General features: G+C 43.1%; 1 protein-coding gene across 4 annotated transcripts in view; it reads right to left on the bottom strand.

Annotated features, from left to right (window-relative positions):
- The window catches only part of PBX1 (PBX homeobox 1), a 314,626-nt gene that overhangs the window by 122,876 nt on the left and 165,439 nt on the right, over positions 1-26,311 (bottom strand). The gene's annotated exons all lie outside the window — the stretch shown is intronic.

The raw sequence follows: 26,311 nt of genomic DNA, 5'->3' as shown, positions 1-26,311 counted from the left end.
GCAGACACATTTTCAAATTAGTCTTTTTTTAAAAAAAGATGATCTGTTGACCATTCTTGGCTCAAAACTCAGTATGCATGAATGTGAGGCTGGAAAACACCTCTTCATTGATCTCTCGGGAGTGCAGCCTGAGCTAAGCCCCCATTTCACTCTTTGCCACTATGTTCTTACAAATAATGTCCAAGTAAAAAGAAAACAGGCAAGGCTTATTTTTAGAACATCCCTACACACACCAAACCCCACGTGTGTATATTGCACATATTTATGCTAATCAATACATGCATACGCTATTACATTCATCAGTTTGCCTAATTACCTAGACATGTGTGATCTATTTTTATAGAGAAAGTGAATGTGCTGGATATATGTGTCTGCCTGTGGGGGAAACTCCTCTCTGACCAGTGGTGTGTCCCCAGGCAGGTGCAGTAACAGGGGACAGGACTACCAAGCATTCAACTCCAGGTTCGTGAATAAGTCATCCAGTCATTCCTACAGGACGAGTGAGGAAAAGAGGCTAAAAAGAACAAGGCAGACATGTGGGGAGACACAAGTTGCCGATCCTTTTAGAATACAACCTTAGCGCAAAGGAGAGGAAGCAAAATACATTAAAAAAAAAATTACACATTTGTCTTCAAAGACGGATCCACCCCCAAGTACTGTGCAAAGAGCTCTCGTTGGAAAACGTCAGAGGCTGCGAAAGAGAGGCGGTTTGAGTCATACCTGCCCATCAAGCTTTATTGTGTTATTTCAACTAAGCACAGACACAAAGACGAATCTCAGCTCCCTACTTTCATATATAATTGAACCAGGTCCAGAAGGAAGAAGCTCGCACCATCTGTAAGGCAGGCTGCATTAGCAGCCGGGAGAATGAAATATTCAAATTACTCTAGGCTACCTTGCAGAAGGACAGGGCTACAGAAACTGGCTTGCAAACCCGGCAGGAAGAAGAAGAAAAGAGAGTTTTGATGTTTTGTTGTTGTTGTTGTTGTTGTAATTGTTTTGGAGTATGAGTTAGCTGCAGAAATGTTATTCGCCAACAGAGAATATATACCAAACTACAGCAAATCTCTCTCTCACATACACACACACACACAAAGTTTACTATCTTCGTAAAGGCTAGATGGAGGGAAGAAAGCAAAGAAGGAAAGTGGAAGGGGAGAAGGAAGGAAGGGAGGAAAGAAGGGAAGAAGAAGAGAGGGCAGGAAGGCAGAAAGACCTGCCGTCACCCCGGCGGAAGCTCTCCCACTGTAGGCGCAGAATTCGCTTGCCTAGCGTTTTGCTTCATGTCAAGAAGGGGCACTGTTTTGGGGGGAGGGTGGAGTCAGAGCAGCTCAATTGTGATCCCGTTCATCAGGGCTGCTGAAATGGGTGACATGCTAAGTGGCTCTAGCCCCTAGCGGCAGTCAAGATAGAGTGACAGGCTCCATTTAAGATGTCACTGCACATAATAAAGTGTAAAACTATACTTAAAATAAACGAGATAGAAACAATAAACTTGACTCAGTGTTTGAACTTTTACAGACACGCGGAGACGGGAGGAGAAAACGTGTGGGGCTGTGTGTGTGTGTGTGTGTGTGTGTGCGCTTGGGGACTTTTTCAGCCACCCCCGTTTCTACAGGGCTGTCATTGTTAGGGGGATCTAGCCAGATCTGAGGGCAGTCAAGTGGTTGGAGCTAACCATGTGAACCAGCATCTGACCAGTTCATGGCCAAAATCCCTTATGGTCTGAGCAGCCTGAGCCACAGTGGGGCACAGCCTGGGGGGACTGACAGCTGTCACCGGATGGCGCCTCGCAGGGGGATACCAACTCGTCTCCTGACACTTCTGGCTCCAGTTTTCAGTGGCCCCTAGTCAGGCACCTGTGCCAGGGCTGCCTCGCTACACACAGCTCTAATGCTCTTTCTCAGAAGGCTTAACACAATATTGTCAAGGCTGGTTGGCCCCAAATTGGAATGATACTTTTTTCCCTCTCCAGGCCCTGCAATTACTGTTACATGTGGGGGTGGATTCAATGTCAAAGCAAATGTTTTCCTTATGTTTCTTTCTTTAAAAAAAAAAAAAAAAGAAAGAAAGAAAAAAGAAAGAAAGAAAGAATTATAAATGGGAGCCAGCAGTAAAGTTCCTGGACCAGCTACCCAGGATTTGGCACCATCCAACAGGCACCCTGGTGACATTTCTTCAGCTTCCCGACTGTAGCCCAGGAGAAGATGCCCTTCCCAGAAACCACTGTCCATGTCACACGTGAGGGTAGAAATGGCCATGACCCATTCATTCCCCATGCTATCCCAGAATGTTACTGGAATTTGAGTTCAGCCAAATAATGCTGTAATCTGTGAGCTCTGTTTTGGTTTTGCACCTACCGTTCAACCTCACCTTCGCTTAGACTGGAAGTGCTCTTGAGATAAGGACAGTGTGCTTTACAATCAACTTTATACCGTGGCAGAAGATCTGTTAAAAAATACCCAAGTCTTGGCTACATAGCTCACTACACTTCCAAAAAGGGCATGTATCCTACAATCCAGAACTGGGACCCAGAAAAAGCTACTAGTGGGACCCGGAAGTCCCAGCCAGCCTCCTTTTAGTCACTAACTCGGGGCCATCCAGCATCATTTATGTGTACTTTATTGGAAAGGCAAAGAGAGATCTTTCATCTACTGGTTCATCCCGAAATGCTCGCAATAGCCAGGCTAGGTCAGGTGAAAGCAAGGAGCCCAGAACTCCATCTGGGTTTCTTCCAGTGAGGCAAGAACCACATAACCGAACCATCATCCATCACCTTCTAGAGCAGGCAGCGGAAACCGAACTGGAAGTCAAGTAGCCTAGATGGGAACTAGGTGCTCGGATACGGGATATGGATGTCTTAACTGTTGAGTCAAAATGCTGGGCCCCTGACTCCTCGTAAGCAGCAGTTTGTTTTTGCCTGCTGTCAAACTTAATTTTCCCCTATATTCTCCTTGGAACCCGGGTACTGTCATTTATTTGGTAATTCCACTAACATTCAGTGAGCCAGGTGCCATCCTCGGTCAGTGAAATAGGCACGCTAGGTGTGTTTAAGAATAGATGAAATCAAAAAGGAGAAGAAACAGATATGCTTCAAGTTTCTTGGCTGCTGGTATCAAGAGAGTGAGGAAAACAATGGCTTCTAACCAGCACCCTTTGAGGAGGCTAGTATAATGTCATAGTGTAGCCTGCACTCATGGGCTGGGTGCTGGGTGCTGGCAACGCATACAATGGCTGCCGGGTGGATTGCAGAGGTGGATTGCAGAGGTGGATTGCAACAGCAAGCTCAAGCAGGCTGCCGGCACTGCAAGTCACCTTCCTCCCACGGCAGGGATCATTAGGCAGGGAGCCCTGCGTCACCTCCCTTAGGTCCTCCACTCTGCAGGGCCACGATGATCCCCGGCGCCAGGGCCCTTCTTCCGGTCTGCCTCTGCAGCGTCTGCCTGCAGACTGTGAGACTGTTACGATTGCCATGTTGTTTCCCACCCCAAGCCAGGCTGCCACGTCACTTAAAGTGGGAGTTGGACTCACCCTCAGCTAAGACACCCTACGTTGATACGGTTAAGCATTAATGAACAAGCAAGCCACTGAAGCGGACCAGCGCAAAGCTCCCCTTGTGGGTGGGCGATCCGGTCAGGGATGAACGTGGCGCAGGCTGTGCAGCGGCAAAGTCAGGGGGACAAAGAGGAAAAACGCTACGAAAGCTGAAGTGCTCCTACCAGTACGGTGTGGTTGTGCGTGAGCATCCAAGTGGAGGGCCGGATGGTTCTGGGGAGGTTTGTTGCCAAACTAAAAATGAGATTCAGCACAGCCTGATCCTCTGAAAAGCCATTTGTACCATTTTCAAGAATAAAATGAAAGCCGCTGGTGGGAAATCCACCAAAGTATCGGAGGACTGACTGGGCCTTTCCAGACCCAAACAGACCCAGGCTGCCAGGCAAGCAAGCCACGGCCGTGTTCCACAGTCTCATCAGCCTGGCGGGTGACACTGCGGAGGGCTGTGCTGGGTCACCCTCACCTAGAGTGCTCATCTTCATGGACGTGTGCCGGGTTCCAAAACAGCACACATGTAAAAGGCAGTCTTAAAACAAGCTTGGGAAAACATCTTTTCGAAATCTGTTTTCTTGTCAGGACTCAATTGGCTACAGGTGGGGTACACTGACCTCATCGGCTAAACATGTTAAATGGGTAATATCACTTATATGATTAAAAGGGTGGATGAGACAAGTCCTTTAACTTCTTTCAATATCCTGTTAAGTTAAAAAAAATCACTCTGAGTTGCTGTGTATACTCTTTTAATCAGCCCCTTTATATTTTCTATTTGGATAAACTTCAGACAATAGTTGGTAAGATTCCAACCTTGAGATGAAATAGTATTAGCTCACAACAGGATACACTTAGATACTCGTCCAAGCTTATTGTTATGTCCAATAATTTACAATATTTTATGATTTCCTATCTGCACACTTTGGACTTGAACTGAATTTTCAAAGTTATAGACAAACTATCAAAAAACACATCACTGGGCCCAGCGCGGTAACCTACCAGCTGAAGTCCTCACCTTGCAGGTACCAGCGTCCCATATGCTAGTTCGTGTCCTGGCTTGCCCCACTTCCCATCAAGTTCCATGTGTGTGGCCTGAGAGCGCGGCTGAGCATGACCAAAGGTCTTGGGATCCTGCACCCGCATAAGAGACCCAGATGAAACTCCTGGCTCCTGGCTTCGGATCGGCTCAGCTCCAGCCATTGCGGCTGCTTGGGGAGTGAATCCGCGAAAGGAAAGTCTTTCAGTATCTTCTTCTCTGTAAATCTGACTTTCCAATAAATAAATAAATCTTCAAAAATTACATCACTGCCCCTACAACAAGTTGTGTCGTTAAATCTCAATTTATTTTATACAAAATCTGCTCTACAAAAATCTTGGTTCTGGGGAAGCCACGGCAAGGCCGAGAGCATCAGAGCGCTGTTTTTTATTTCCTTGCTACATTCTACGTTCCAGAATCAAGAACAGGGTCCTATAAATATTTATTGCCTCTTTTTGTTATTTAAAAAAAAAAGTCCCAATTAGTTTCAGAAATTAGCTACAAACCACCTGCCCGTCCTGAAATCTAAAACTCTCCCCAACAACTCCCAGGGCACCATGGAGCTGATTTACTGAGTTCTTCAGTGATTTCTTACCTAAATCCCAAGTTATTTTCCTCATTTAATTTTATCTTTGACAACTCTTTTAATTATATGACATGTACCTGAACTATATGACTTTTGCTATGTTATCTCATGACCTAGAGATCCCCTTCTCCGCACCTCCTCTCTATGCATATGTTATAACGTTTAAATTGCATTCTTCCATGAGACAACTTCAATAAGTTCTTGGAAAATGTCACTGAAAACAACATGAGGAATTTGTCCTTTTAAGATCGGCTTATTTCACCGGGCCCAATGATCAAAGGAAGTGTATCATGAAAAATAAAAGATTCATTCAAACAAAAACCAGTATGAGGAACAGGCATGCAGTGCAACAGTTGTTTCTTGGGATGCCCCATTTTCAATATTAGGGGACCAGGTTTGCGATACCTCCACTGATCCGATTTTCTGCTGAGTACCCTGGGAACATCAGATTAAGATCTAAACACTTAGGTCCCTGCCACCCACATGGGAGACCCATACTCAGTCCCTGAACTTAGCCAGACTCAGGCCTGGCTTTTGTTGCCATTTTGAGCATGTTTCCACCAAAATGAAAAACAGTGTGGAATTTCTGTGGACTTTTGAAGTACAACTGTTTCTACACATACAGATAGAGTTTGTACGAAGGGCATTACACGTGTCTTATACACTTGGTTAAGGCAAGACACATACCAAGAATTTTCAAATCAGTTTTCTTTTAGTGAATAGATTCTATAATTTTGGGGTTTTCACTACATGCGTTTTTATGTGCTTTAACAAAACCTACGATGCATTTTGTATGCTTTTATACATACTGTGATAGGATATGTTAAGATCTTGTAGCCAAGTGCACTTTTTCAAATTGCAGCAAAGAAAAAATAATTATAAATATGTTCACGAGCACATGACAGAGCACTTCTGTGTACAAACATGCTGTTTTTCTGTAAAAAAAAAAAAACACAACAAAACACGCCTACAAATTTTCACGTTTCGCAATGCCCAAATTCAAAGACTTTTTTGACACTGACATTTCCAGTGGAAGCCACTGTTCTCCCTAAGACTACGGAGGAGAAAAAGCACCAGCATCCCCCTTTTGAAGAGGCCTCGGATTGCACAGGGGAGTATGGAGGAGGGACGGAGGAGCAGTCTTCGTGCTTGGTCATCTCTGTGTGGTGCCATTCATGTGATATGACAATGATGGCTTGCATCAAAAGCCACAGTGCAAATAATCCCCTTCTCCATGCCATCCCAAAGCAAAAACCGACTCCCAAAATAAGGGGCAATGTTCCAGGATAGCTGTTGCTTGTATGCCAGCTAGCTCTGTGCACAAGGGAAGGCAAGGGAAGATTTTTTTTTTTAATTCTGCACCCACCCCTTCTCCCTCCCTCTCCCCCAAGAATTGGGTTTACAATGAATGTTGACTGGCACCAGGAGGCTACCTTGGGCCCCAAGAGCCTTCTTAAAACCCTGGCAGTCTGCCAGGGGAGCTCTAACTTTGCAACCCACAGAAAGCCATGTTGGCAGCTTGTCAGAAGCCAGGGAGTTACATGGCGCCCTGGGGGTAATAATATTTTCCAGAACGCTCAGGCTAATAGTCCCATGATGGGCGATTCAAAGGCCTGTAGGTATGTTCTTCCCTGTGCTCAGCCTTGGGACGCGCATCCATCTCTCCAAGTGCCAAATCGCACTCCGCTGACCTTCGCTATGGCTTTGGAGACACCGTCCTTTTGTTTTTGTGTGACCTCACTGCTGAGGGTGTTACAGTCAAGCCCAGTGAATCTTCTACTTATCATCACGCTTAGGATTCGTTTCCCAGTAGAGGCTGCGGGGAGCAGAGAGGAAGCTGTTGTGCATATACCTAGAGGCATTCTGGCACTGAGTACATTTTTATACCTTTATTTTAAAACACACGACAGAATTACGCATCCATAAATACATTTTTCACGCCCACCCACGCTTAGTGGGATGTCTAGTTTGCACACAGGATTCTTCCTAAATCAATGTCTCAGATCCTCTGTTCTTTTCCTGGGGTACTGCAGACACGGGCAGCGAACTCACTTTTGTTCTCCCACCAAATGCCCAAGGAAGGGGTGCTGAGCTCAGACTCTATGTGCCCCCCAAGTCTGCTGCGTTCACACTCTGTACCTGCACCCCAAGCTTCTTAAATTTCAATCGCTTGATTTCTCACTTCAAGAGCTCTTCTCATTCTCAACATAGCATTCCACAATGTATAGAAATTTGCATGGCCGCCCATTTCTATTTTTGATTAAAAAGAGTTGATGTTATATTGGGACTCTTAATTGACTGGGATGATATTCTACCAGCTCTAACTTTGGACCAGAAATGGTCTCCCCAAGAAACTGTTCAACCCATCTGTACAATAAGTAGCTGGACTCCATGCTTGGTATATGTTTGCAAGGAAAGAATCTTGATTGAATTTGAACTGTATTACTGCATCAAGGTGGAGGAATCCACCAGGGGGGAGGGGATGGGGAGGGGTGGGGGGAATTCCCAGAGCCTATGAAACTGTCACATAATGCAAAATAATTAATAAAAATATATATATATAAATTTTAAAAAATTTAAAAAAATTTAAAAAAATAATGGAACAACCACATGCATTCATTTAAGCTTTTAGAGTAAAAAAAAAAAATTAAAGAGATTCTATAACATCACTAAGCACTCTAGGACGGTCAAACTATTTCAGAGGGACTGGCCTGCAACCCACACCCTTCAACACAAACAATAATCAAGCATAATGTGCCCATAAGGCCAGCGGTCTAACCCGAACACAACTCTATCTCTCACACTCACCCATGCCTCCGTCCATGTGCGAACAATAAATGTGTCAAGTTAGTCAGCTGAAAGAAGGGTAGCCATGTCTCTGTATACAGTCACTTTGTTTAGGCCCTGAAATGCAACTACACTGAAACCCACCTACAGGTTGATGCCAGTTTTACGTGTTGAAACAAACCAGTCACTCTTTCTCCCGCTAAGCAGTTAAATTAGAGAGTATTCAATTAATAACAGCTGAATATTCTGTCACATTTAGGAAGATGTATGGTAAGACAAGCGAGTTGTGATGTATCTGACAGCAATGATAAAGGTTCTCCCGACACAGTCTGGCAGATCCTTGGCTCCTACTGCGGCCCTTTCTCGTGTTCGAAAAAGTCAGCAGCGGCACAGCCGTGCGCTTCCAGAACAGCAACGCTCCAAAGTGCACCGGGGAGCCTCTGCCAAGTGCTTGCAAGGTGCCCTGCCCCTGCCTGTTCCCATCGACAGGCCCACAGGGCACGGAGCCTGCAGGGCCATGCCCCCTCCAGGCTCCCACCTGACCCAGTCACAGCTGCCCAAGCCCAGCCTTGTGGCGGCCAAGGGAGCGTCCTCTCCTTATGTGATATGCTCTTAATGAAACCAGGGACTGCTGACCCGTTCTCACCTAAACAGAAATTTCTCATCTCAGGGGCCTTGCAAGGCTACGCTGGCTACCTTCGGGGGGCTGAGGCAACGGCTCAAACTGCTCCCAACACGGAGAGCCTTGATCCACATTCCTTTAGGAAACCGCTCAGGCTGAAATTGAAAAGGAAATAAAAGAGACCACAGTAAAATTGCTAACATACGGGGAGTGATGGAGCAATGCACGCCACAATTCTTTCACATCTCCCCTGCTTACTCTAACCAACCCCCCAGCTCTGCCAGGCATTGTAGAGGAAGGAGCCAGGCTCATGTCCAAGGACAGAGCCACACCGAGCTCAGGCAACCCACACACAGGTCTGGCTGAACGGCATGGGGACCTTTTTTTTCTTTTTTTCTTTTTTTTTTGCAAAATGCATTTTCAAGTTCAAGGAACTCCATTTCTAGAACTCAAAAGGCATCCACAATCATCAGTTCCAGCAGTAGTGTAAATCCAGGAGGAAGAAGCCTCGCCACAAAACAACACGAACAGCAGCTAATGCCGCATCAAATCAAATACACAAAAAAGGTGAAATCAGATAATCCTGCCTTTCTTCAGAGAAACCAATGAAGTTCTAGCCTAGAGAATTTTTGACAAGAAAGGCTGAGAATCATAGATTTTATTCACAGTAATTGTTTGCAAAATGAGTTACACTCCCTAAAACAAAATCTCACAACCATACATCGTGTTCCTGTGTGTCTTTTTTTTTTTTTTTTTGCTAAGTTTGCTTTCCAAGTTTCCATTAAGAACTTTCAAGACCTTGAAAAGAAACTGATGTTGTGGCCCCTTTTGTCTCCAAGCATATTTATAGGCTTCTGGAAATTCTTACACTTTACACACCACAGCCGTCAACAGAAAGGTTTCAAAACAGAAATGTGCTTCTATGTGCTAGGAGAAAGCCGCATCTACCTCCCAAACCCTTTCGAGCTATATTCCTTTGGAATTTTTATGCCAACCCATATACGCTCACAAACTACCTTTACATGCGTGTGTACACACACACACACACACACACGGTGGTTTATCAAACCCAAAGTGGTCCCAGGGATTTGCTATGAATTTCCAGGCACCCATGCAGCAGTACCCAAGTTCCTCTCTTTCCTAAACCACACAGGCTGAACCCTGCACGGGACACGTGAACCGTCGCAGCTCCGCACTCCCAGCCACATCACATCTATCCCTCCATTTCTCCACGCTCCCTAAAGGCATGCTCACAGTTGACTTCTCCATCTACTTGACTGGCCAAGGGCCTGGCTTAATAAAGCCTTCCTGGTGTTTACGAGCAGATCATTTGATTCCCCGAACACACCCAATGACACTGGGGGGCAAGAGGCGCCACCACTTAATTAGATTAGAAAACTGTCAGGAGTTGGTGAGGTTTTGAATTTATATTTCAATTAATATTTAATAGAGCTTAATTAACAATTCCCCCCTCTCCTCCTTCTATTCTGTTTCTCCCCTATGTCTTACTCCTCACATCTTGCTCTGGACAGCAATCTGACTCACAGTGGATGGTAGGGTGGGAGCCACAGACCTGAAGGCGACTCCCTAGGACGCGTATTTTCCTTGACGGCAGCAGCAGAAAAGTACAGGGAGAAGCTTTTAAGGATTTCTTTATTTTTATTGGAAAGCCAGATTTTGCAAAAAGGAGAAGGAAAGATAGAGAAAGAAGCTCTTCCCGCCTGCTGGTTCACTCTCCAGATAGCTGCAGCAGCCAGAGCTTAGCTGATCTGAAGCTGGGAGCCACGAGCTTCTTCCATGTCTCCCATGTGCAAGCAGGGTCACCAGGGCTTGGACCATGCTGTCTCAGGTCACAAGCAGAGAGCTGAACTGGAAGTGAGGCAGCCAGGACATAAGCTAGTGCCACAGGTAGAAGATTAGCTTGCTGTGCCACTGAGCAGGCCCCACCAAGTCCCTTTTTAAAGTCTCTATTTTCTAAACATTTAAGCACTAAAGACATCAAGCAATTTCAAAGTCTTTTTTTTTTTTTACGAGCCAACTGAGTTGTTGTTGTTGCAGAGTCCCTAGGAAAACCCCCACTACATTCAACAGGAGATGCTACTGGTGACCTTGCCAAACCCATGAATGACCCACAGTTGTAGGCCATCAGTTTGTTATGACTTTGCTTCTCAAACATATTGGACTTGAGACCCCTTTATACTCTTAAAAAATTATTGAGGATTCCACAAAAGATTTTGTTTATAAATCTCTCCCTATTTATTACAAATTGGAGATTAAGAAGTTTTTAAATGTTTATTAAATTTATAGGAAATAAGTAAACCTGTCGCATGGTAACATTAATCGTACATTTTTATGAAAAACAGTATCTTGGAAACAAAACCAGTTGTGAGAAGAGTGGGTTTGTTTAATATTTCTGCAAATCTTTTCAAGACTTAATAGAGGGAATGGATTTTCATTTATCTCTGCATTCGGCCTGCGCAGAAACACACTTCACACACATCATACAGCCCCTGGAATACCCTCCCAGACACTTGCAAAAACCCCAAGTGTGAAAACAGCAGAGCAGCAAGGACCCTCTAATGTTATGATCAATGTAGCTTTGACCTTGCCAGGCCCCTTGGAAGAAGGGGTCCCCATCTCCTATGCCTCTCCTTGTAGTGGGATGGTGATGACATATGAGTCCACCACTGGCTGCAAGCCACACAGAAGACAAATACGAATGCAGATTTTCCATCCCAGCTCGCACACACCATTTCTTAGGCAATTTTTTAGTCTAGATTGTAAGATGAGGAATATTTAGGAGGAAAAAAAGAAGAAACTAAAAGATAGATGAACAAGGACAATGAGATTCTTTCCCAACCTCCTCTCAGTGGCCCCTCTTTCTAACCTTTCTTGTTCCGTGAGAAAGGGCTTATGTCACCTGTGCTGTTGGCCAGTGGCCGTGCCTGGACAAGCAGGTGGACACCACGCTGGTTCCAATCAATTTCATTCCCACCCAGTGGGAATAGCTTGCCCAGGCATCAACTAAAGCTACATTTTTTTTTCTTTTGTGGCCTTTTCCCTTTATTTTTTAAATGCTCTTGTTTGAGAATATATTTTAGTTGCTAAGAAACTAGTTTCTTATTGTAGACTCAGTGCGACTAAAGATAAAGCAACTGTCAAAATAGCATGTTATTTTGACAGTAGCCATATCGTAACCATAAATGATATATTTTATCTGTACATTTTTACCTTCGCTAATGGGGTCTAAATACAGCATTCTCAGACACTTCACACACATACAAAGACACAGAGACATGCATGTTAGTAAGAAAGGCTACCACACACTTTGACATGAGCACCCTGAAGACAATTACATGCCTGAACACACAAACACTCACATATACACACACACACACACACATACATCCTTTTCAGTGACAATTTAGAGAAGTACAAAATACAGTGATACCTTTACTGTATTATCATTTAAAAGAAATGGGACTTTTGAATTAAAAATTAGTATACATTTTTATCTACTCAGTAGTGTTTCTGTTAAAATCTTAACTTTTTATATAGAGTAAAAGTTTATTCAAAGCCTGACTCCCTCCTACTGAGTTTTGAACTAAATTGTGGTAGCTGCCACCAGCAGATAGGGCGGGCTTTCGCCGGGACAGTGGGTCCATCGTTCTAAACTCAGAACTTGTGCTTCCACCACGGTCCAAGTCAGATACACAGAGAGGAGGAGAGACAGAATCTGCTGATTCACTCCCCAAGTGGCTGAGCTCAATCTGAAGCCAGGAGCCAGGAGCTTCTTCCAGGTTTCCCACGCGAGTTCATGGTCCCAAGGCTTTGGGCTGTCCCTAGACTGCTTTCCCAGGCCACAAGCAGGGAGCTGGATGGGAAGTGGAGCAGCTGGGATAAGAACCTGCACCCATATGAGATCCTGGCACATGCAAGCAGGCAAGGATTTTAGCCACTAGGCTACTGCTTTGGGCCTGGCCCAAATAATTTTTTTGCCTTACACACTCTCACTGCCTACTGACCATTCAAGCATCCCCTTCCTGTAGAAGGTTCCAGTAGGGTCTAAGACTCGAGTTTGACTAGCAGATCCACCAAAAGTCTCCACTGAATGACAATCAAATACCTGAATATGTATTTTTATTTTATTCGTATTGACCGACTCGTTTGGCAAGATAAGATTTGAAGGAGGAGAAAAACAAAAAAATGTAGCATTTCCTCCCTGGATCCGGCCCATACTCACTGATGAATAAACGATGCTCATCATTCTTGCTAACTACTTCTAGAGAAATGGGACAGCTAAAATTCTGAGGAGTATTAAGCAGTTGTTAAAAGTCATCAGTGAAAGTAGCATTTACCATTTCAAGATAGGAACTGAAAAGAGGATTGTAAAATAAAGCAAGGCGATTCCGTATTAGAGAAGCAGCACAGCCTGTTGTTCCCGCCCCCCGCTCCCCACTGTGTTTTCCAAACTTTCTATCATGTTTCAACACCACCTCCATGGACTTGAGAAGGAGGAGCCTTAGCTGCATTTGGTTTTTCTCACTTGCAGCGGCTTGGACTCTCTCCTGCCTCAGAGTTAAGGCCTGAGCAGCAATGTCAAGATGGGACAATACGCTATCGTCGAACCTCCCCTGGAGTTGTGAGGCTACTGTTGATTTACCTCTCACATAATGCAATGTAATAAAAAAAAAAATATATAATGACCTTCAAAATGGCTGTGAAAAAAAATGCAACTAAAAGATGTTGATTTTAGGTGCAAACAAAAATTTCAAAGTCCATGTATAGACTTTTCATATTCTTGGTGAAGACACCTTGGAGGTATGGATGGCAAAACGCACCCAAATGAGCTGATCTTTTAAATGCGATCTCTCCTAAGCTTGAGGAGGTACCAGCCTAGAACAAGGGATGCGTGCCTTGGGCATTTGCTCCCATTCTCACCAACACTCCAGGGAGCCAAATATATGAACGCTTATGTGGTGAGGTTTGAATTTTGTGATCCACATTCCAAGAAGCCAAAGCCTTCTGCAGAATAGGTGACTCATAGGGGAAGAATCTGCTCCTTTCTGTTTGACCCTTTTAATGACGTATTATTTAACCTTAGATGATGGAGAGCACAGAGCCTGCCGGACTCTTCTAATGACTCTTCAGCTGACCTTAGGCAACAATGCCAGAAGGAATCCGAATTGATTAAGAGGGTTTGCTACCTCTTTCCAAAGAGGCCTGATATAGAGTTCTTATTTCCACTTAATTATCTCTCGGCCTGTCCTCTGATCCACATGACTGCTTCTAGATGCCAGCAGGAAACACGAAGCAAGGAAAGTCAGCTGAACCCATTGAACTGACTTTCCTACTTAGCTCGGTCAGGGACACACACACACACACACACACCCTTGACATCCTGCAATTACTGCTTCATGGTGTGATATAAAAGGAATGAAAGCTTTTAGGCTTAACACTTCACATCTCAAACTTGCTAGTCTGCATAGTGAGTAGCACCTTTACTTTGCTTGGCAAGCAAAAGAGGGAAGAAGGCAAGTGAAGGGTGCCCATTATGATTTTACACAATGCCTCAGTTCCTTTGGAGTTAAAATAGTGAGTAGACATTTTATAAGGATAGTCTCCCCTGCACCATTTTAATATGCATCTGTGTACATACTAGAAGATGAAACAGGAAAAGTTACCAGGATGCCCCAGGGCTAGACGCAATCCCCCTGCACATACCCAGGTGGCTAATACCTTGGTATCACTGTACCCCACCACAAGTCTAGGATCCCTACTCATTGCCAGTACCCAGCAAACTGTGGTAGTCAAATAATTATGAATTGTTCTACAACTGCTCCAATTTTGGGCCCAAGATCCAGGAAATAAAATTCTGCCTTGACCCTTCATGTGGAAATGTACATAATTTCCAATGTGCTCAAGGTTATTAAAGAACCCAAGCGGGATGGTTAAATACTTAAGGTCACAGAAAGCCTGTGGCTGTTTTAATGTTTACAATAGATAAATTAAGGTCCCCAAATACACAAACTGCACTGTGATACGACATCCTTGACAGGCCAAGAATACAAACATGACCAAACTTATTTCTGGTGAATACTTTGAATCCAAAAAAGCCTGTACTCTGAAAGTCATGCTTCATGAAATGGGTACCAAGAGGCTTCAAAAAGCTCATGAGAGATAGGATAGAAAGACACATTTATGTGAGTGCAAAAATAATTTCAATCAACTTAGAACCTTCCACAATATACATTTTCATGAGCTTTGGAAGACTCCTCACACACAAGAATGTCAAAGATTTTTCTTGCAATATAATAAATTTGTCTTTTAGTCCCATTTCCCACAAATATTTTGAAGCACTTTGGTATATATATACATATATACTTTTATATATGTATATATAAATATATAACTAAACTATACACATATATGCTTATATCTTTTTATATACATACACATATACTTATATCTACATACTTTTATATACCCATACTTATATATATATATGTGTGCATACATACTTATATAATATATGAGATGTGTTATATACATATACACATACTTATATGCAATATTACTTATATGTAATATTTACTTAAGTAGCATGGCAATAAATGCACTACTTTGGGAACCTGAATTTGTTTCGAAAATGAACAAGCAGGAATAAAAACATTCCTAAATGTATTGATATTTTACATTTGGAAAAAGGAGTTCGCTGTTTTTAGTTGTTAATAAAACAAAACTCGAAGCCAAAATTGTGCAGGTGCAAAGTCACCCATGAGTTGAATTATTTCTGGAAACCTAGGCTCTCAGTGCTCATCTGCACAATGGGAACAAAAGAATATCCCCCCAGAACACCCTGCACTAGGGAAACCGGAGCATTCTCTTCTGAAAAAGCTCATTTAGGTGAAATTAATCCAAACTGCTGCTGTCTCAAACCAAGGCTTGATAAGATTCTACACAAGAATGGCTTAAGAGCAAAAGGATGATTCTTCAAAACTTCCTCAAATTCCATCACAAACTTGACTCCTTGGTATCATTGTTCCCATCCAGTCCAGGCTGAGTGATGAAGGCCACGTGATGAAGGCCAAGTGATGAAGGCTGAGTGATGAAGGCTCATGCCTGCCTTGCTCTCTATGACTTTATGATCACTCCGGACTGTTCCAACGACCTAGCAGCCACAGGCAGCAAATGTACTTCTGCATACACATTTCAAATGAACAACGATTTTTTTTTCTAGCTTTTCTTTGGCTACAGAAATGTGAACACTTTATTTCACATTTTTTTGGAAGGATCAGGTATGAACAAGAGGTCAGTGACCAAGCGTGTAACGCTAACATGAACTGGGCATGAAGGAGTCAACAGGGAATGGTTTTTATAGCACATGATTCGGTCATATTAAACCTGGCTACACTGGGGAATTACAATGTGTACAGCAGTGTGGACCTCGAATAAACAGCATCAGTTACTTTTAGCCATGTATGCATCGAGGAAGGCAAGCAGCAGAATTCATTAAGAGACTTCTCTGAAAGCTCTTGGACAAGTCTTATCACAGATGGGCTCTCACTCTGTTAATGTCCTTATTAGACACTTCATAGCAGGAACAAATTCTCTTTGGCAGAAAATGCTTAGAAGTGTTGGCTTCTGTAGCTGGTTGACTAAGTTTATTACTAATTACTATCGAACTGATATTGTTATTATTACTACTACCTGCTTTGGATGTTATAAATTTAGATGACACAATTCAATTAGAAAATCCAACACCACTGGACACAGTTACGATGCTGACAAGGCTCAAAAGTCACCTTCCTTGTACTTTCTAATACCTCAGTTTATTACAGTATTTGGGGGAAAGAAACAATACTACTAGCCCAAATTTCACAGGGGCAGAAATGGAGATATAGACACAACTGTTGTTATTAAGATGGAATATCATTTGTACAGTGCTCCATCCTTTATAACACATTTGAACACACAGTCTGAAATGATAAAGGAAAGTCTCAGGGCAGCAGCGGAAGAGACAGAATTCAGTCATTCTCATTTCCAGGCCATTGCTCAATCTGTGGTCCATGCTTTCCTTCTATTTTTCACTGTAAAGCGTAAATTTTCTGCATTGACATTTTTCCTTGGAGAGGCAATGTGGCACAGTGCAAAAATATGGATTTTACTATTAGCCTTGTCACAGAGGAGATTTGTGACCTTGAATAACTTTGTTCATTTTTCAGACTCAGTTTCCCCATCTTGAAAATGAGAACTAACATATTACCTTACAAGTTTGGCATAGAAAACAAAATTGTTATCTTGGAAGTTTGGCATATTACATGGCATACCATCTGGCATATGGCAGAGAATTAGCCAGAATGCAATCTCCCCTTTCTCTCCTGGCATCCCCCCATCTTCTTAGATGAACTAACTACCCCCAAATAGCTCAAATAAGGTTTGGAAACCTATATAAAAATTTTTTTGCCTAAAATGTCCTCAAATGACCTACCTATCTACTGCCTCCAGATCAATAATGGTCACTTAGAACAAAGGTGCAGGTATCACTTATTTTATTAACTTCCACCCTGGGGCTTCCAATGTCTTTGAGAGAGTGAAGAGAAACAATTTCTTGGCCAACTAGGAAAGCAGAAGGAATGCAGCGAGATCAGTATATTCTCCGACCCACAAGATTCCAGACCTCAGTTGACAGCGTTGGAGAGGCTCTGATGGGGTGTTGAGTCAAGTGCATTGGATACACCGACAGAGGCAATGTAAGCACACCAGAGCGAGCATGCGTGTTACTGCACTTTGCCATCACAGGGGCTTTGCTCAATCGTGCTGCTTACTGGGCGTATTTAAAACACATGGTTAGAAATTCTTCAGGAATAAATTGGAAAATGTTGGATATCTAAATCTAATAGTACGGCAGTGTGGAACTAGGGAATAGCGAAGAGAGATTTTTCTAAAGATTTAAGATTAGGCTAGAAATCAACCTAGGAAACAATACACTGAGTTACACCACGTGACCAAGATTTGACTGTGTTTTATGGTAACCCTGAATAGCTGCTATTGCTCTCTTGTGTTCAATGGCATGTCCTGGTATATCTGCTGAGATGGCGGGACAAGGTAAAAAGGAATATCAAGATTAATCAAATGTGTCCACAAGAGCCCATCAGACTTTGAAGTATCTAGCCAAAATTCATTCTCTTTAGAAACGAAAATCCAGGGTCCAGCGGTGTGGTCTAGTGGCTAAAGTCCTTGCCTTGCATGCACCGGGATCCCATATGGGCGCCTGTTCTAATCCCGGCAGCTCCGCTTCCCATCCAGCTCCCTGCTTGTGGCCTGGGAAAGCAGTTGAGGATGGCCCAAAGCTTTGGGACCCTGCATCCGTGTGGGAGACCTGGAAGAGTATTCCAAACTCCTGGCTTCGGATTGGCACAGCACCGACCATTGTGGTCACTTGGGGAGTGAATCATTGGATGGAAGATCTTCCTCTCTGTCTCTCCTCCTCTCTGTATATCTGACTTTGTAATGAAAAATAAATAAATCTTAAAAAAAAAAGAAACGAAAATCCAGTTTATTCAGATACATATTTCTGTCTCCATCACTATGAGGAGTGGCCACAAGACTGAGTTCTGCATAATTGCATGTATGCAGAAGTGTTAAACACTAGCTATAGAACGGCTCTGTGAGAAGAAACAATTCACAAAAGAATTAGGCCCATTTGAGCTGTTTTCCTGCTTCCCTCCTTTTTGCCTAGAACAATAATCTGATAGGTAGAAGCCCAGAAGTAATGCTTAATTAGCGGGTGAATTGAAGACGGGAGCTAAATGCAGAATAATGCCTTTATAAGGCCTGGTTCTGTGATGACTCACTCTGGAATTGTCTTCTATGAGGCACTGTTTAAACCGCCAGTATTTTTCTTATGTTATTACAGACTGACCTAATCCTAAGTGATAGTGTTGGTAGACTGACAAAACTTTAGATTTCCTTGGGATTGCTTTTGAAAACATTTAGGAACAAAGATACACAGCCTGTTAAATAGTATCTAATAAATTCTAAGATTCACAGTATATGTGGTTATGCTAAAATATAGGTTAGACATTAGACACATCTCCCCTCCAACAGTAGCAAAGGGAAATAAACATTCAAACGAGAACATCAAACTAGTGCGTGGCAGGGCTAGAAATGCTGGATTCTTGAGTTCTGAGGAAACCTTGTCTATTTCAGGGAGGACCAGGCTCTTAAGACTCTGCGATGAGCAAAGGAAATGAACAAAATAGATCAATAGAAGCATTATCAATTTTGTTATCACAGTAATAAATATTACTATTATCATGCCCATCCTATTAGGTTGCCATTGATTGGATGTTTATGTGGAGGAAACCTAGGACCTAAAACATGACCCAGACACCCTCCCAAGGAAGGCTGTGCTTCCCTGGCCGGTAGGATCTTCTCTGGCTCACACTGGTGTTTGCCAGGGACTAACGCCAAACTGCAGAGGGAATTGTATGATTGAAGTCAAAGCTTTGTGCCTCTGCTTTTGTCCCAAGTATGCAAAACCATGACATCTCTGCTTTATTATGAAGTTATTCATTACTACTTCACATTCATCACTGTCAAATGCTCCACAGGTGCTTTCAGCAACCATGTCTAGCATTTTCAAACAGCAAGCTCGCCAGGACTGTTAACTCCTGTCCTCTAGACATCCACAGTTTTGCTACATTGATCTTCAAGTGATCATTTTTGGGTCAATATCTCTGTATTTGTTTTTCTGAAAGTCCAGGTTTGGATGGATAAAGCTTGGTAACAACGATGTTTTGATATAGCAGTTTCCGTAAGTACATATGTGGGCTATGACCTATTTATTACCATCACTGTGTCATTTATTCATTTGTTTGTTTTTCTACTACTAAGAGGGTGGAAATTCAGTTTTGTGATCCTTTATGTTGAATATGGGATGGGTCATCCAAACACAAGTAGATTACTCCTTGTAGCTGAAGGCTTTTCCCCGCTTTCCTGAGACCGAATAAAATATCTGTGGACTTCTCTATTTTAGAGAGTTTTTCCACACACGATTCATTGCACCACAAACAGAAAAGAAATTTTAGTTGTCAATAATTCTTGCATGACAAACTTTCAGAAGTGGGAGGTTCTTGTTTGGATCTTACATGAAAGACTCCCCAACTCCAGTCTTTGCTTCTTGCCCTGAAACTTGCGATTTTCCAAATAGAATCCAGCTTCACAGAGAAAGGTTAAGGAAAATTCTACCTTAAAAAAAAAGAAACCACTGGCTGTCAGCTGCAGGCTCTCAAGTTCCTCTTGGAATTGATGCTGACATTTTTTCACTGTTAACATTGGTGGTTTCCACCCTCAGACGCCATCACAGCTTCAGTGGCCATAAATCAAGCGCATACGCACACGTGCGTGTGTTCACACACACACACCCCCTCAACTCTGACATCTTAGGGTCTCAGTATAACACAGTTGTCTTCATCTACAGATCGTAAGCACAAAGATGGCTAGGGGACTTATTAAAAACACTCTATTTATTAGTACAGAGTAGTGAAAATGAAAGAAAGTTTGGCCACCATGCCACCAGCACAAAGGAACACACGATACATTTCTGTAGTCACTTTCTTGTGTAGGCAGCACATTGAAATGATTGGAAGGGAAAGCCGAGATGATTCAGGATACTTTCAGTCTATCATTTCTGGACATGAAATACATCTTACTTACACAATATTTTCTAGATGCTTTTTGAGGAGCCTGCTAGTTAACAGAAATTGCAATTCATAATCTTGAAACATTGTTCATCATCTATTAGAAAGGTTAAGGTATAAATCTGAATCATAAAAATTCTAATTCACCAAAGGACCACTGCGTCCAGAGGCACCTTTCTGATGTGGGTTTTACACGGAGAACCTCAAATAGCTGCTGGGATTACTGAGGGACTTCTGTGAAATGTCTTAGAAAATGTGTCTCATAATACTTTGGATAGAGGGAAAAACAGTCCATTAGTAATGTAAATATAAACACACATATACATAAGTCGCTATCTCTTAAAAGAATCTCAACTTTTGAAATTTGGCTTCGCTTGAATCTAACAGAATTCTAAGTATGATGGTTTGGAAATCTTGCTCCTATATCTAATAAGAATTGATCAGGTACCAAGATTCAGAGGTGGAATACATTGTCCCTTGAGGATCTTACTCTGAATTTTGCAAATATTTGTATTATAAGGTATTTATTGCTATGTTCCCAAAGAGGGTTAGTATGCATGTCTTCTACAATTAATAAGAGCTCCTTTTTTTTTTTTTTTAAAGATTTTATTGTTATTGGAAAGCCGGATATACAGAGAGGAGGAGAGACAGAGAGGAAGATCTTCCATCCGATGTTTCACTCCCCAAGTGAGCCGCAATGGGCTGGTATGCGCCGATCCGAAGCCGGGAACCTGAAACCTCCTCCGGGTCTCCCACACGGGTGCAGTGTCCCAAAGCCTTGGGCCGTCCTCGACTGCTTCCCCAGGCCACAAGCAGGGAGCTGGATGGGAAGTGGAGCTGCCGGGATTAGAACCGGCGCCCATATGGGATCCTGGGGCTTTCAAGGCGAGGACTTTAGCCGCTAGGCCATGCCGCCGGGCCCAATAAGAGCTCCTTAAGCACAAAGATAATACCTTATCCATGCCTCACATATTATATACAAAAATTCCACATTTATGAATTAATCAGTGAATTCATCTTTGTGCCCCAAGCACCTAAGACAATCCACAGCACACATAGGTCTGGCACGCAGTACACTAATCACACAGTATGCAAACTCTCACTGGTGGGGTCTGAGCATTAAGAATCCCTACAAAAATGCTTCGGTTGTCTTTTTTACCCATGCATGTGTTTCTCTGACATTATCACTTATTTTGCAATACAATTATCTACTTTAGGTTTACATCTATGTTTACTAAGTTAGGACAAAACGGAATCATCATATTCTTATACTTCCCATATTATAACTGAAGATGTAATTTCCATCATATGTCTCAGCACGTGCAAAGCATGTACCATCTGGTAATGGTTCAGTTTGGTTTTTTTCCCCATGGTCACAGATCACAATGAAGATATCTACAATCCAGGAAAACTGGATTCATGACCTAAGATCTTGGAGTAGGATGCTCTGGTGGCCTTGCCTGACTTGCCAGAAGTTTCCTTCATCACACCCACTTCCTTGTGCCTCGAGTCCCACGCCTTCACTTGTCTCTTTTATTTCCTCTCCCCATATTTTCACCAAACTGTGTTTATTCTTCACAGAGAAAAATCTTTAAGACATAACCTAACTTGCCTACTCCTAAGTATATAAGGCTTGTGGCTACCTACATGTCTCCCACCAAGAAATGGAGACTTTCCAGTAGGCACATGTTACTTTTATTTCTTAAAAAAAAAAAAAGCTACAAATCTTTGTAATTTAAGCATAGACAAAATGGACACTTAGAATTTAAATGTGAAATTTTACTCAGTCCAAGAGAATCTTATTTTTGTCTCTGAGATCTCAGGTAAGTGGATGTGTAAGGAACTATCGCTCCCCCGCGCCTACCTCCGGCACGCACATGCTGCTGCTTCAAAAATGCTGCAGCCAGAATTGTGTCCAATTCCACAAAAAGAGACGGCACTGTGCTGCTTAAACGAAAAGGAAGAAAAAAGGCGAGGGGGGGGGGGGAAGTATAATCATCTAAACTTTTAAAGACAGCAATTTTAGCAAATTGCCATATCTGCTTTTTGAAATGAAAGGGGAAGAAAAATGCTCATTTCTTTTGAAGTAAAATTGAGTAGGTCAATGGCTGTGACAATCCTCTCAATAACCACTAACAAAAGACCAGTTTGGGTGGTTAGGGAAGCTGCTCAATAGCAGGTATTCATTGAATCTTGGAATAATTTAGCTTGCCACAAGCTGTGAGAGAGAGAACCAAGCACTGTGTAGAACACAGGCTGCTAGGTAACACAGCAGCAGCCGAGGTGGAAAAAGAAAACCCACAACCAGATATTCCTGGAACTTTATCACATGATTATTTACTCCAGAGGGATGAAGGTGGGGACCACCTGAGGCCCAGCACAGGAGTAGTGGCATGCCTTTACAAATCACACGCACACACACACACACACACACACACACACACTGAACTGCATGTGAGCATGTATCTATGGTTGGGTCACACTTAAGATACGTTACCTTTGAATCACAGTGTCCATTTTTAAACTGTAAGTCCTGGGGACTAAGTTCATGTATTCAAAATAATTATGCAGTCCATAAAGAGATCTACATTGACTGGCATTACAGTAAACTCTACATAAATCACAGTGAAGGGAAGGAATGAGATAAAGGGTGGCTTCATTTACGGAAGGTTTCTCGGACAGGATGAGACTCAAGTATGAAGTTAGAGAAGTTAAGACTGATAATCCAGTAGAAGCATGGCTATGATTTGGTGTTTCCTTAAAACCTATGGTATACAATTTGACCAGATCAACTAATCATTGCATTTTGTAGATCTTAGGACAGGTTTTATTTTAATGCCAATTAATTTGAAAAATGAAAGAATTATATCATTTTCTTTAAAAATGATTTATTTGGAAGGCAGAGAGAACAAAAGACGGAGAGAGATCTTCCATTCACTGGTTCACTCCCCCAAATGGCCACAACATCTAGGACTGGGCCAGAGCCAGGAATCAGGAATTTCTTCCTAGTCTCCTACATAAGTGCAGGGTTCCAAGGACTTGGGCCAATTTCCACTGCTTTTCCAGGTGCATTTTAACAGGAAGTGGAGCAACTGGGACTTGAAGCAGTGCCCATATGGGCTGCCAGTGTCATAGGCTGCAACTTTATCCACTATGCCACAATTCCAGCTCAATCATTTGAGCTTTTTGCTCAAGATTTACCTTATTTTCATTTGAAAGACAGTATCCCAGAGAGCAGGAGACACAGAGAGCGAGCTCTTCCATCTGCTGGATCACTCTCCAAATGGCCGCAATGGCCGGAACTGAGCAAATCTGAAGCCAGAAGCTTCTTCCAGCCCTGCAACATGGGTGCTGGGGCCCAAGGACTTGAGTTATCCTCTGATGATTTCCAAGCCATAAGCAGGGAGCTGGATCAGAGAGAAAGCAGCCACAACATGGAACAATGCCCACGTCGGATGCTGGCATCGCAGGTGCCCATGTGGGAGAGGTGAGCTGGCCCTGTGTTTTGTGTTTGCTTTTAAAATCTGAGCATAAATTCAACTTTACAGAACACAAGAAACAGATACTGTCCATGCTTATTTCTATGAATGCGTATTATACCTCAGCTAATTTTTCCTGTGTGCAAAGATCTCAGTAAAGAGCAACTAGCAATATAATCTCTTTGGAAAATACTGTGGTAATTTCTCAGAACGTTAATTCTACAGTTATCCTATGACTTGGGAAATAAGTCCTCTGTCGTTACTCAACAGAAATTAGAATAGATGCCATATGCAGATTTGCACACAAATGTGCATGCTAGTGTTGTTCACGATGACTCCAGACGGTGGGGCGGCTGTTTGGAACAGCAGTAAAGATGCTGCTTGAAACGCCAACGTTCCACCTTGCAGTGCTCAGCTCTGAGTTCTTGCTTCACTTTCCACCTCAGCTCCCTGTGGACATGCACCCCGAGAGATAGCAGGTAAGGGGGTGCAAGGACCTGGTCCCTGCGACTCCCGAGGGAGGCAGCCAGTGAGTTCTTACTTTCCACCCTCAGAAGGAGGTTTAGCCCTGGCCTTTGCAAGCATCTGCGGGATTGAATCACTAGATGGAAGGTCTCTGTCTCTGTGCCTTTGTCGACCAAGTAAAAACAAACTAAGCTTAAATAAATATCCAGCAATTCATGAATGGAAAAACAATGAGATACATTGTTTACAATGAGATACTACTGAGCAACCCAAAGGAACAAGCTGTTAAACCAAGTAAAACATAATTTTTAGATTATATCCAAGAAGTGTATAGCAATTGCACATAGAATACATCTTATTTAATATATACATATATGTCTATAGCAGAATTTGACGGAAAAGGCTACGAGCTGTGTAATTTCACTTACAGAACAAAATTTTAGAAGAGCTAATCTGTAGCTACAGAAAGCAGAGCAACGCTGGCCAGGTGGTGAGGACAGAGGCGGAAAATGGGCTGTCGAACGGCAACAGAGAACTTCCTAGCGTGATGCGGTGGTAGCTGAGATGAAAGCACGCATTTGTCAAAAACCCATCAGGCTATACACATAATACAGGTGTATCCACTCACATTAACTTTCTCTTCAGTCAATCAAAAACAAGTAACAACATTTTTTTTAAAAGATTTTTTTTTTAAATTACAAAGTCAGATATACAGAGAGGAGGAGAGACAGAGAGGAAGATCTTCCGTCCGATGATTCACTCCCCAAGGGAGCCGCAACGGGCTGGTACGCGCCAATCCGATGTCGGGACCAGGAACCTCTTCTGGGTCTCCCACACGGGTGCAGGGTCCCAATGCATTGGGCCGTCCTCAACTGCTTTCCCAGGCCACAAGCAGGGAGCTGGATGGGAAGTGGAGCTGCCGGGATTAGAACTGGCGCCCATATGGGATCCTGGGGCTTTCAAGGCGAGGACTTTAGCCGCTAGGCCATGCCGCCGGGCCCAAGTAACAACATTTTTAAAATCCTGAAATATCTTCTAATCTCATCCTATATCTTCTAATCATCCTGATTTGTTTCTTGACTTCAGCGACTGACCCAGTTCATCTTCAAGTGCCCCAAACATCCTGTTTCCTGTCAATCTGATTCCAAATAAATGATCATTCCGAGACCTGAAGAGGCACACAAAGCTCTCTCATGGGGCTCTACCGTCAGGTGTTTGCGCAGCCAGAGGGTGGGTAGATTTCTCAGGTCTGCTGAAGGTCATGGGGGGAGACGTTCAGGCACCACCACTGGGAGAGTTGCTGAGACACACGCTTTCTCCCCTGTCTGCCTGAATCTCTGTCAGTGGCACGACATCCCATTTTTACCTTGTAGTTCCTCCTGAAGTGCTACTTAGGAGCTGAAAAATCAAAGCCATTCACCTGACACGTCTATGGCTCCCCTCCCCAGCCCATAGACCTCACTGTTTTCTTTCAATAGCATGAAAACTGCAGGCTGTGCTTACCCAAGGACTAGAAGTCAACGAGAGTGAAAAATGCAATCTTAGTCCTGCTCTCCCTCGCTCTTCCCTCTGATGTTTGCACCATCTTTCCTCCCTTTCCTTTCCTCTCTGCTGGCCTTTCTGCGTCTCTCTCCTCCACCTGTCCTTCTTGTCTGCCTCGTATTTGGTGGACAGCTATTTGTCTGACTTTGCATGCACTTCCTGACTTGAGCTTTTGTTAAAAACTGTATTTTCTGGGGGATAATATTTATGTCGCTTTTGTTCCTGTGGCTTTTTCCCTTTGTTTTATTTTCAAGTAGCAGGGAAAGGGATTTTTTTTTTTTTCAGAGAAAAGAAGGAAGATAAAAGGAGGAATTAGGTTGAGATGAGAGAGCGTGGAATGAGAGAGGAAGGTGTCAATTAAAAAAATGAACCCCACCGCATCCCCCTCTTGACAGGTAGGGTGAGTGGAGCTGACAGCCGTCGCATTAGCTGGCTTTGGTGGAACCCTCATGCCTTGTGGTCCCCTAGCTCAAAAGGAGTGATTCCACCGCCAGCGGACACACTCACACATTTTCACTTGGTGTTCCAATGCCTCCCCCGCAG

Source organism: Ochotona princeps, chromosome 2 (assembly GCF_030435755.1).
Source record: "Ochotona princeps isolate mOchPri1 chromosome 2, mOchPri1.hap1, whole genome shotgun sequence".
NCBI lineage: Eukaryota > Metazoa > Chordata > Mammalia > Lagomorpha > Ochotonidae > Ochotona > Ochotona princeps.
The sequence above is the reverse complement of the archived record's forward strand: the minus strand, read 5'-3'. Positions and strand labels throughout refer to the sequence as shown.